Source organism: Odocoileus virginianus, chromosome 24 (genome assembly GCF_023699985.2).
Source record: "Odocoileus virginianus isolate 20LAN1187 ecotype Illinois chromosome 24, Ovbor_1.2, whole genome shotgun sequence".
Lineage (NCBI taxonomy): Eukaryota > Metazoa > Chordata > Mammalia > Artiodactyla > Cervidae > Odocoileus > Odocoileus virginianus.
Window position 1 is genome coordinate 36,616,150 of NC_069697.1, and position 13,325 is coordinate 36,629,474.

Here is a 13,325-nt window from a genome sequence, read left to right on the forward strand (position 1 = left end):
GATTGTTTAGCACATATTTTTAAACCTCCATGTGTTTGTAGTTTTTGCAGTATTTCCCTTGCAATTAGTTTATTGTCTTATACCATTATGGCTGAAAAGATCCTAGATACTTCAGTTTTCTTAAATTTCTTGAGACTTATATTGTGGCCTAAAGTATGATCCATCCTGGAGAATGTCCACTTACATTTAAAATGGTTATTGGAAAAAATAAATAAAATAAATAAAATAAAATGGTTATCGGTAGGTCTGTACTTACTGCAATTTGAAAAATTATTTCGGGGTTGTCTTGAAAAGGATGTGCATTCTGTTGCATTTGGATGTAACAACATATTTTAGATATATGTTATATATATCTAAAATATGTCATTATATATGTATAATGTATGGATGATACGTTAGACCACACTCACACACACACATATATATCCATTTGGTCTAATGTTTCATTCTTGTTCAGAGTTTTCTTATTGAATAATCTGTCCATTGGTATAAGTGGAGTTTAAAAAACTCTCCTACTATTATTGTGTTACTATCAATTTCTTTCATTATGACTGCTACTATTTGCTTTATGTATTTAGAGTCTCTGGTGTTGGGTGCATATATATTTACAATTGTTATATCTTTCTCATGAATTTATTCTCTATCATTATATAATGTTTTTGTCTCATTAGAATTTTTGTTTTAAAGTATTTTTTTTCTGAAGTAAGTATTGCTGTCCTAGCTTTCTTTTGATTTCCCATTTATATGGAATATCATTTTCTGTCTTCTCACTTTCATTTATGTGTGTTTTTATACCTGAAGTGAATCTCTTGTAGGTAGCATGTATATGTATCTTATTTTTGTAGCCAATGATCCACTTTAATGTTTTTTCATTGGAGCATTTAGTCCATTTACATTTAAAGTTATTATTGATGGGCATGTGTTTATTGCTATTTAAAAAATTGTTTTGGAGTTGCTTTCATAGTTTCTTTTTTGTTTCTTCTTTGTTCCCTTCTGCTATTACTTGGTGACTACATTTAACGTTATGGTTGAATTTGTGTGTGTGTGTGTGTGTGTGTGTGTGTATCTATTATAGAATACATTATTGTGATTACCATGAGGTTTATACACAGCAGTCTCCCTCAATTCCTCTGTCTTTCTCCCTTTCTTCCTGTGTGTGTGTGTGTGCATGTATAATCATACATATGTAATTATTTCATTTGGTGATCTCTTAATTTCAAGAAAATTTTAACAATCTTGCATTTTCACTGTTGACTACTGTTTTTGACATCATATTTTATATCTTTTTGTTTTGTGTATCCATTAACTACTTATTGTGGAAATAAATGATTTTACTACTTTGCTTTTTAACCTTCCTTACTAGTTTTGCAGATGGTTAATTTATCACTATTCCTGTGTGTTTATCTTGATCAGTGAGCCTTTTTCTTTTGTAATTTTTAAGTTTCTAGTTGTGACTTTTTTTTTTTTTGAATAGAGAAGTCCCTTTAACATCTCTGGTAAAGTTAGTTTGGTGGAACTGACCTCTTTTAGCTTTTGTTTAGCTTTTGTCTGTAAAGTTGTAGTTCTTCCTATCAAATTGAAATAAAGGCCTTGCTGGGTAATGGTAAAGAATCTGCCTGCAATGCAGGAGACCTGGGTTTGATTCTTGGGTCTGGCAGATCCCCTGGAGAATGGAATGGCCACCCACTGTAGTATTCTTGCCTTTAAAACCCCATGGACAGAAGAGCCTGGTGGGCTACAGTCGATGTAGTCACAAACAGTCGGATGTGACTGAGCAACTAACCCAACACTGGATAGAATACTCTTGGTTGTAAGGTTTCCCCTATAATTACTTTAAATATATTGTGTAACTCCCTCTTGCCTGTAGTTTTTGTTGAAAAGTCAACTGGTAGCCTTATGTGAGTTCCCTTATATGTAGTTTATTGCTTTTCTCTCTGCTTTTAATAGTCTCTCTTTATCTTTAATTTTTGCCATTTAAATTGTAGTGTGTCTTGGATTGGTCCCCTTTGAATCTATCCAGTTTTTCACTCTCTGAGCTCCCTGGACCTAGATATCTTTTCCAGGGAAGTTTTCAGCTATCCTATCTTCAAATATGTTTTCTATCGTTTTCTCTTTCTTTGTCCTCTGGGTCCCTATAATGCAGGTGTTACTATGCATGGTGGTGTCACAGAAGTCTCCTAAACTGTCTTTACTTATTTATCTATTTGTTTATTTTCTGTTCAGCTTCATTAATTTCCATTACTTTACTTTCCAGCTTATGTTTGCCAGGTGGAGTTAGTGGTAAAGAATCTGCTTGCCAATGCAGGAGATGCAAGAGATGTGAGTTCGAATTCTGAATCGGGAAGATGACCTGGAGTAAGAAATGGCAACCCACTCCAGTATTCTTGCCTGGGAAATTCAATGGACAAAGGATCCTGGTGGGTTACAGTCCACGAGTCTGCAAAGAGTTGGACACAATGAGTGACTGAGCACACATCAACTCGCTCTTTAGTTCTTTTGTATTTTCTAATCTACTGTTGATTCCTTCTATTGTATTTTTTATTTCAAGTATTATTTTTTCCAGCTCTGTTGGCTTCTTCTAATTCTTTCTTAAGGTTCTCCCTTTGTTCATCCATTCTTCTCTGAGTTATTAGATCATCTTTAAATCTTTTTTTTTTTTTTTTCAAGTAGATTGCCTGTCTCCACTTCATTTAGTTCTTCTGGAGCTTTATCCTTCATTTGGAACATGAATTGGTAATTCTTTATTACCTCATTTTGCCTCAGTTCAGTTCAGTCGCTCAGTCGTGTCCGACTCTTTGCAACCCCATGAACTGCAGCATGCCAGGCCTCTCTCTCCATCGCTAACTCCCAGAGCCTACCCAAACTCAAGTCCATTGAGTTGGTGATGCCATCCAACCATCTCATCTTCTGTCATCCCCTTCTCCTCCTGCCCTCAATCTTTCCCAGCATCAGGGTCTTTTCAAATGAGTCAGCTCTTCACCATCAGGTGGCCAAAGTATTGGAGTTTCAGCTTCAACATCAGTCCTTGCTGTTTTTCTTGTGATGTATCTGCTAAGTTGGTTGTGCTTCCCGATTTTGAAGTAGCAGCCTTCTGTAGGAGATTTTCTATGAGTCCCAGCAGTGCCCTCCCCTCTGGTCACCTGAGCTACATGCTCTAGGGGCCCCTTATGTGGACTGCGTGTCTCTCCATTGTGGCAGACTGACTATAGGCTATATGGGAAACGGAGCTGGTTACTGGTCTTATTTTCCACTCCTTGCCTTGTGCAGAGGCAGCTGGCTATCAGTGGTTGGGGCCAGGTGACAAGGCCCCTGGATGAGGAATCCTGCGTGTCTGAGTAGTCCCTGGGCTAGTGCTGGCTCAGTTACGGTCAGAGCAGGGTTCTGGAGTGGGTGGTTGCACTGCCAGAGTTCTCAGATCTACTGTCAGCCTGCTGATCAGAGGGTCACTTCCTGACATGGCTGGCTGCAGATTCCAAGCCTGCTGGTTGGTGCTCTCAGCCCAGGGGGTCCTGTGACTTGGTGGCTGCCAACTGGTGGACAGAGCTACGCGCTGGGGTTTCTCACATCAGTGTCCTGGGAATCGCAGGGCTGGTGCTCATACACTGGTGTGTGGACCTGATTCCTCTGGTAGACACAGCCATGTCCTGGGTAGCTGTGAGCTCAGGATCTTAAGTCAGCCTGGCTTTTGGTGGGTGGGACTGTTTCCCCTCCTGGCTAGCTGCTTGACTTAAAGTGTTCCACTAATGCTAAAAGCTGGTGGGTAGGAGGGGACCCAGTCAGTGCTAATAAATGAGAGGAAGGATTCCAAACTGACATTTGCCAGTACCATTGTCCAGGAGGTAGAAAAAGCTCCCCCAAATGGCTACTGCCTGTGTATTTGTCCCCATAAGTTCAGCTCTCTTCTGCTCTTCTGGGAGATTCTCTGGGATCAAGATGTGGGTCTGAATCCCCTTTCAAGTTACTGCTTCTGCTCTTGGTCCTGGAACATCTAAAATTTCGTGTGTGTACTTTAAGAAGGCATCCTTTCCCACAACCCTCTGGGTCTTCTGAAATTAAGCCCCACTGACCTTCAAAGCTGAATGCTCTGGGCTCACCTTCCTAGTGTAAGACTCTCAGACTGGGTAGCCAAAGTGGGGCACAGGCCCGCTGCTTTTTGGAGAGAACCTCTGCAAGCTATCCTCCCATTCATGTGTCACCTACCCAAGGCTGTGGGTCTACTGTGACTCTGCCCCCACCCAGCTCATTGTGATTTCTGGTTTATACCTTTAGTCATAGAAAACAGTTTGTGCTAGATTCCTTTTTCATCATTATTTACTCTGTGAATGTAATTTTGGTGTGGCTATCAGAAATGATGAGTTCAGGATCTTCCTACTCTGCCATCTTGACCTGAAATATGAGGAGCCAGAACAGTTTTGAGGGGCTTGCTACAAAAAGCCTACATTGCTGTGAATGGTTTAAAGGTAATTCTGGTGAGAACTCAGGAAGAAAAGAGAAGAGCCAAAGAGAAAGATATAATTTTTTCAAAGACTCCATAAGCAATCCTTAACAGAAGGTGGGTAGAAATATGGACAGTAAGGCCATTTTTATAAGATCTCAAGCACAAATGTGAAACACATTATTGGAAACTGGAGGAAAGGTGATTTTTATTACAGAGTGGCAAAGAACTTGGCTGGTTATGTTTGCATTCCATTATTTTGGAGGAAGTGGAACTTGCAAGTGATGAAATTGGGTATTAACCTGGAGAGATTTCCATGCGAAGTGTTGAAGGTGCAGTATGGCTTTGGAATGTTATAGTAAAATGCAAGAAGAAAAAAAATGACTTAAAGATGGAATTTTTAAACAAAGTGAAAGGAGAACTAAAAGATTTGGAAAATTCTCAGTATCCATACTTCGAAAAAGGAGACAACACATTCAGAGAGGATATAAAGGTATGGTCAGGCTCTGTTTGACATGACTAGTATATATGTGAGCCATTGACTCAATTAGCCACACAAACAGGAAACTGACAGTTTGAAATGAAGAAGAAGACAAGAAGGAATGAAAGAAGACTTTCAGACACCTTGGGTTTTATAGAAAAAGTGCATGCTGCTGCTAAGTCGCTTCTGTCGTGTCCGACTCTGTGCGACCCCATAGAAGGCAGCCCACCAGGCTCCCCCATCCCTGGGATTCTCCAGGCAAGAACACTGGAGTGGCTTGCCATTTCCTTCTCCAATGCAGGAAAGTCAAAAGTGAAAGTGACGTCGTTCAGTCGTGTCCGACTCTTCACGACCCCATGGACTGCAGCCCCCCAGGCTCCTCCACCCATGGGATTCTCCAGGCAAGAGTACTGGAGTGGATTGCCATTGCCTTCTCTGATAGAAAAAGATCATAGAGATATTCAACTCTGAACTTGCACTGGTCTTAAAGACAGGGAAAAGCAACACTGAAGATGATTCAGAGCCTCAGGCTGTGCTCTTTTTTTCAAACGGGGGACCATGACCTTTCTTTCAACAGATCAGATGGCCTCTGTCCAAAGCCCTGGGTGCTGAGCTGCCTGGCAGAGCTCTGGCGGGGAGTGGGGGGTGGGGGTGGGCGTGCAGAGCTACGGTTGCAGGACTCCCACCACAGAGGGCCTGGAAAGCAGAGCTCCAAGCCAAAAAAGCTTATTCTCAAGATTTAAAGCCTCATGATGTTTGTTCTGTTAGATTTTAGGCTTGCTTGGGATCTGTCACTCATTCTTTTTTTTTGTTTGTTTTCTTTTTCTGTATATCCTTTTTGGAATAGTAATATCTATTCTAGGTCTGTTCTACCACTACATTTTGAAAGATTATAACTTGTTTGGCTTCATTGATTCTCAGCTGGAGAGGAATTTTGGCTCAGGATGAATAGTACCTCCAGTCTCACCCAAATCAGATTTAAATGATATTTATATGAAAATTTGGGCATCAGAATTCAGAATTGATGTTATAATGAGTTAAGAGTTTTTGAGGTCATTGGAATAGAATTAATATATTTACTTGTGAGAAGCAATTGGACTTTGAGAGGCTGGGAACAGAATATCATGCACTAAACATGTGTGTCTCCCAAAATTCATATGTTGAAACTCTAATATGATGAAGCACTATGAGGTGGGGCTTTGGGGAAGTAACTAGGTTTAGGTTAGGTCATGAGGGTGCAGCCCTCAGGAGTCATATTAGTGCCCTTATAAACATCATGCAAAGGCTTGATTCCTCTCTCTGCTTTTACCATCTAAGAACGCAGTGAAAAGTTGGCAGTCTACTACTAGAAAGAGGGTTCTCACCAGAAGGTGACCATGCTGGACCCTGATTATGGACGTCCATCTTCCACAGCTGTGAGAAATAAATTATTTTTTTTTAATCCTGTCTACAACCCTTTGTCATAGGAGCCTGAACTCAGATGGGGAAACCACTGTCAAACTTTTCATTTAGGCATAGTCCATGGTATTTTGAATCCTGATCTCTCTTCTTTTGCCCATACCCCAATATCTGTGAAATAAAAGGTAAAATAGTAAGGCAACTCCCTTAATCTTATCTTTATCAGCAATTTCACAATGTTTGTAGATACTAGTCTCCAATGGCTTCAATTTGGATATAGGTATTATTGGGAAGCTCATGCACCAAGATTTCAAATTCTTGGATTCTCAATTTTGACTGTAGGCTAGAGGCAGTATCTTTCTTAACAAAGCTTTATTATCCTTTGTCTCTGCTTGCCAAATAGTTCACCCTAATGTGAATTCATTGCAGAAATTTTTTTGATAAATTTATTTACTGAAAGTGTCAATAAGCTGCCAGTACACAGCTGTGTTCTTTTTTCACTAGTTGTTTATGTAAGATTACACTCTTGGTTGGCACTTGATCTGCCTTCCAAAGTACTGTAGGTGACATTTCAAACAAATGCTTTGCCATTTCATAACACGAGTTACCAGATTTCCAACCTCCAATATCTACCTCCTCTCTGTATTCACTAAGTTGATGGATTGGGTTACTGGTTGCATTCTATTCCTAGATATTAAATTTTCATAGCCAATACAACTAATATATGAACAATTTTGCTACTTTTCAAAGATATTTTTCACATAAATAAATAAAATAATAAAATAAATAATAAAACACACAACCTTTCAAATGAGGAAAAGTTTTTTAAATTTAGTGATGTGATAAAATATGCAGGAAAATTGATACTTTCATACATGCATTTTGACAAAACCATGCTTTAGTTTATTTGGCTGATATAAATCAACTATTGTATATTTTGATAATAAAATAAGATTCATGAAAGTCATTTAAATAACTAATAAAATAAAAATGATGTGCATTACTTGTTACCTATTGTCAAAAATAAGAAACAAAATTAAAATGAAAAATGGATGATAAAATTATGATACATCTATTCAATGGAACAGTATATAATTAAATAAGATAATCATAGTTAAAATAATCATAAAGAGTATTTTGCTACATGACAAAGTAAATGTAAATTCTACAATGTAAAAAATCAGGACATATTACTATGCAAGCAAGCAAAGTAATATGCAAAAAATTATTGGGTAAGATGCAATAGTTAGGACTGGTTCAAAATTGAGAAAGGGCTGAATATTGTCACCCTGCTTATTTAACTTACATGCAGAGTACATCATGTGAAATGTCTGGCTGAATCAAACACAAGCTGGAATCAAGATTGCCAGGAGAAATATCAACAACCTTTAGATACTCAGATGATACCACTCTAATGGCAGAATGTGAAGAGTAATGAAAGAGCCTCTGATGAAGGTGAAAGAGAGGAGTGAAAAAGCTGGCTTAAAACTCAACATTCAAAAAAATAAGAGCATGCTCTATAGTCCCACCACTTCATGGCAAATAGATGGGATAAAAAATAGAAACAGTGGCAAAGTTTATTTTCTTGGGCATCAAAATCACTACGGACAGTGACTGAAGCCATGAAGTTAAATCTGCTTGCTCCTTGTTAAGAAAAGCTATGAAAAACCCTAGACAGCATATTAAAAAGTAGAGACATCACTTTGTTGACAAATGTCCACAGTCAAAACTATGGTTTTTCAGTAGTCATGTATGGATTTAAGATTTGGACTAAAAGCAGGCTGAGCACCAAAGGATTGACGCTTTTCAAATGTGGTACTGGATAAGAATCTTGAAAGTCCCTTGAACAGCAAGGAGATTAAGCCAGCCAATCCTAAAGGAAATCAACCCTGAATATGTATTAGCGAGACTGATGCTGAAGCTGAAGCTCCAATGATTTGGCCACATGATGTGAAGAGTTGACTCACTGGAAAAGACCCTGATGCTATGAAAGACTGAGGGCAGGAGGAGAAAGAGGCGACAGAGAATGAGGTGGTTGGATGGCATCACTGAATCAATGGACATGATTATGAGCAAACTCCAGAAGATAATGGACAGGGAAGCCTGGAATGCTGTAGTCCATGGGGTCTCAAAGAGACAGACAAGACCTAGGGACTGAACAACAGCAATAACAAAATGATTGTAGTTGCTCTGTCGGTGATGACATCATGTTGTTCTAAAATTTCCAACTTTCTTTCTAGAAAAACCTAAAGATGTATGACATATGAACTCATATAACTTACCTTTAAAATATAAAAAAATTAGCCTATATTATTGAATAGATTAAGAGCCACATCACTGTAATCTGGTAGGTAAAGTTAGATGTGACATACTATTCTGTTTGTGTTGGACTTTGTACTACTCACAGAACAGCTGTCTTCATCCTTTCTTATTTCTTCAGCTATTTTCTACAATATATTTACTTAAATGCTTACACAAACTGCCATTAATTGATTATCAAATTAATTCTTAGCACCTTTGAGAGTGTTCAGAACACAGTTTGAAATTATGCTCAAACATTCCACAATATTTCTGTAATGTCTTATACAATTATTTTGCATATTCTATTCTTATTGTTTTTCTTATTTTGAGCTGCTTCCATTTCCATAATTCTGCCAAACTATATATTTAAAACATTTCTTTTAACATGTTCACAAATGATTTTTTAGGTAGTGGAGGAGAATGTTAATATAAATTTTATACATAGAAGATTTTTTTAAAGGCATGTTTTATATATACATATTAGTAAATTCCCCCCATTTGGGGTCCTGTTACCCAAATTGGATAGGTCCACAGTCTTTTGGTTTTGTTTTTTCCATGGACTAGAGATATTCACTAGTGGAGGTGATGGAATTCCAGTTGAGCTATATCAAATCCTAAAAGATGATGCTGTGAAAGTGTTGCACTCAATATGCCAGCAAATTTGGAAAACTCAGCAGTGGCCACAGGACTAGAAAAGATCAGTTTTCATTCCAATTCCAAAGAAAGGCAACACCAAAGAATGCTCAAACTGCCGCATAATTGCACTCATCTCACACGCTAGTAAAGTAATGCTCAAAATTCTCCAAGCCAGGCTTCAGTAATACGTGAGCCATAAACTTCCAGATGTTCAAGCTGGATTTAGAAAAGATAGAGAAACCTGAGATCAAATTGCCAGTATCCGCTGGATCATCAAGAAAGCAAGAGAGTTCCAGAAAAACACCTACTATCTACTTCTGCTTTATTGACTATGCCAAAGCCTTTGACTATGTGGATCACAAAAAACTGGAAAATTCTTCAAGAGATGGGAATACCAGACCACCTTACCTGCCTCCTGAGAAATCTGTATGCAGGTCAAGAAGCAACAGTAAGAACTGGACATGGAATGACAGCTGTTTCCAAATTGGGAAAGGAGTATGTCAAGGCTGTATATTGTCACCCTGCTTATTTAACTTATATGCAGAGCACATCATGCAAAATGCCCAGGCTGGATAAAGCACAAGCTGGAATCAAGATTGCTGGGAGAAATATCAATAGCCTCAGATATGCAGATGACACCACCCTTATGGCAGAAAGCAAAGAGAAACTAAAGAGCCTCCGGATGAAAGTGAAAGAGGAGAGTGAAAAAGTTGGCTTAAAGCTGCACATTCAGAAAACTAAGATCATGGCATCCAGTCTTGTCACTTCATGGCAAATAGATGGGGAAACAATGGAAGCAGTAGCAGACTTTATTTTGGGGGGCTCCAAAATTACTGCAGATGGTGACTGCAGCCATGAAATTAACAGACAGTTGCTCCTTGGGAGAAAAGCTATGATCAACCTAGACAGTATATTCAAAAGCAGAGACATCACTTTGCCAACAAAGGTCAATCTAGTCAAGGCTATGGTTTTTTCTGGTAATCATGTATGGATGTGAGAGTTGAACTATAAAGAAAGCTGAGTGCAGAATAATTGATGCTGTTGAACTGTGGTTTTGGAGAAAACGCTTGAGAATCCCTTGGACTGCAAGGAAAGAGAAACCAGTCAATCCTAAATAAAATCAGTCCTGAATATTCATTGGAAGGACTGATGCTGAGGCTGAAATTCCAATATTTGGCCACCTGATGAGAAGAACTGACTCATTTGAAAAGACCCTGATGCATATAGGGTTATCATTACCATCTTTCCAAATCCCATATATATGTGTTAGTATGCTGTAATGTTCTTTCTCTTTCTGGCTTATTTCACTCTGTATAATGGGCTCCAGTTTCATCCATCTCATTAGAACCGATTCAAATGAATTCTTTTTAATGGCTGAGTAATATTCCATTGTATATATGTACCACAGCTTCCTTATCCATTCATCTGCTGATGGGCATCTAGGTTGCTTCCATGTCCTGGCAATTATGAACAGTGCTGTGATGAACATTGGGGTGCACGTGTCTCTTTCAGATCTGGTTTCCTCAGTGTGTATGCCCAGAAGTGGTATTGTTGGGTCAAATGGCAGTTCTATTTCCAGTTTTTAAAGAAATTTCCACACTGTTCTCCATAGTGGCTGTACTAGTTTGCATTCCCACCAACAGTGTAAGAGGGTTCCCTTTTCTCCACACCCTCTCCAGCAGAGGAATCGGGTGGAGAGGGAGGTGGGAGGGGAGATCGGGATGGGGAATACATGTAACTCCATGGCTGATTCATGTCAATGTATGGCAAAACCCACTACAATATTGTAAAGTAATTAGCCTCCAACTAATAAAAATAAATGAAAAAAAAAATAAATAGAAAAAAAGAAAGAAAGAAAAGACCCTGATGCTGGGAAAGATTGAAGACAGGAGGTGAAAGAGATGACAGAAGATTAGATGTGGATGGCATCACTGACTCGATGGAGATGAGTTTGAGCAAGCTTTGGAAGATGGTGATGGACAGGAAATCCGGGCATGCTGCAATCCATGGGGTCACAAAGAGTCGGACACGACTGTGCGACTGAACTGAACTGAACCTGATACCCATAGGCCAGCATTCTTTTTACTATTGCTTTATTTTGTGACTTCTATTTCAACAGGTAGATTATAAATTCTATTGAGTGTTATCATGAATTTTCACTCTTTAAGAGCATATTTATAAATACTTTTGTTGATGGTTGGCAAAATTTGCTAACTATTAATAGCTGGCATTTTAAAAAGTTGTCAGATATTCCAAAAACAGTATAGTAACAGGGTGACAGTAGGTTTTTTTTTTATCACTGTACCATAGATTTGGCCAGGGCAGAGTCAGTGGCCCCAAATAGAGTCTTTATTACTTATGCCAAAGGAAAGTAAGATCAGCATAGTAGCAGTTCACCATATTCCCATTTCACATTATGAATCGAAATCACAAATGTCAGATGACAGACAACATAGGTGATGGGTCACTCTGCCACTGGGGAGCAGTTTCTAAACCAAAATCAAGCAGTTTTATAAACTTCCACAGAACCTGAATCTGTACTCCATGGGATGAGGTACAGTGGAAAATCTGTGCTCAGCTGAAACTAGAGATATATACAGGAATTAGCTCTATGTCAGTCTTTCACAAGATTAGGAGAGAAACTGCCTTGCAGCAGCTTCTCACGAGGCTTATCTCTGCTTGCTCCAAACTGAGTCACAGGGCTCCAGATCAACACGGGTTAGACTCCGGTGGCCACGTGTACTGTGTGCAGGCAACATCATTAGGATATCACTGTAGAGCCATTTTCCTATCAAATCTCCAATCTGCTTTTAATGCTGACTCTGTGTAGTTCTGTCCTTTATAATCATCAAAAAATCTATAGAAGTGACTTACAGAAAAATAGTGTAAACTAATATGATACTAGACTAAAATGCCAACTATTTTTCTCTAACTATTTGTGTATCCATTTATGTTTCTAAAGTAGAGATGTTTCATGCAAGATTCAAGATGGTTATATTGGATCTCTGTGTTTTTATTAGGGAGATTTGAAAAATGCCTAAATAATTTTAAGGCAACAGATGAATATACATTACATATAGAGGTTTATACAAAAGAAGAGAGTTATTATCCTTGCTTTATGAGATCAAGAAAGACTTCTGAAAAAACATGACAGCCAGGTTAATACCTAAAGAAAGAAGTTGAATCTAATATATAGTTCCAAAGCTCTATTCCTGGCATATACTGTGGCTGGAAATAAGGGCAAGAATAAGTCAGTATAGGGTCTTGCACAATAGCCTAACAATCTATAAAGATTTTATTTAGAGTGAGTGTGACTTTTAGAATTAAAACTGAGGAGCTGAGATTATATTTGTGTATCAGATAGCTCTGGGAGCAGGGAGTATAGATTTAAGTACCACACCTTCTCCCTTCAAAAAACTAAAACAAAATGGAACAGATAAAGCAAATAAATTCACAGTTTTCAAAAATGGAAATTGATAATTGTATTCAAAAATTTATTTAGAATTACAAAAGACCAAGAATAATTAAGACAGTCTAAAAGATGAAAAAAGGGTAGGAAGGCTTTCTTTAAGGAATATTGGTGTTTGCTATGAAGATAATTAAGACAGTGTGGGGTTGACTGAAGAATAGACCAATAGCTCAAAGAGACAGACTAGAAAACCCAGAAAGAAATCTCCATAGATATAGATAGTTTATCTATGTAAAAATTGACACCCAAGAAATGGGAGAAAAAAATGGTCTATTTGATAAAGTGTTGATCAGTTGGATAGCTATGGCGGGGAGGGCAATGAATTCTTCTCATGCCTTACTGAAAAAATTATTTCCAAGCAGATTTTAAATTTTAAATATGGATATGAAAAGGAAAGCCAAAGATAAAAATAGCATAAGATCATATCTTCATGACTATTGTTAGGAAATAGTTTTTAAAGTTAAAACAAAATCATTATTCATGAATTTGTTAAACTACTTCAAAATTGTTAATCTTATCAAAATACACCACTTGAGAGAGTGGAGAAAACAGTCTATAGAGTGGGAGAAATACTTATATCATCTATAACTAAACTCTAAAATAAT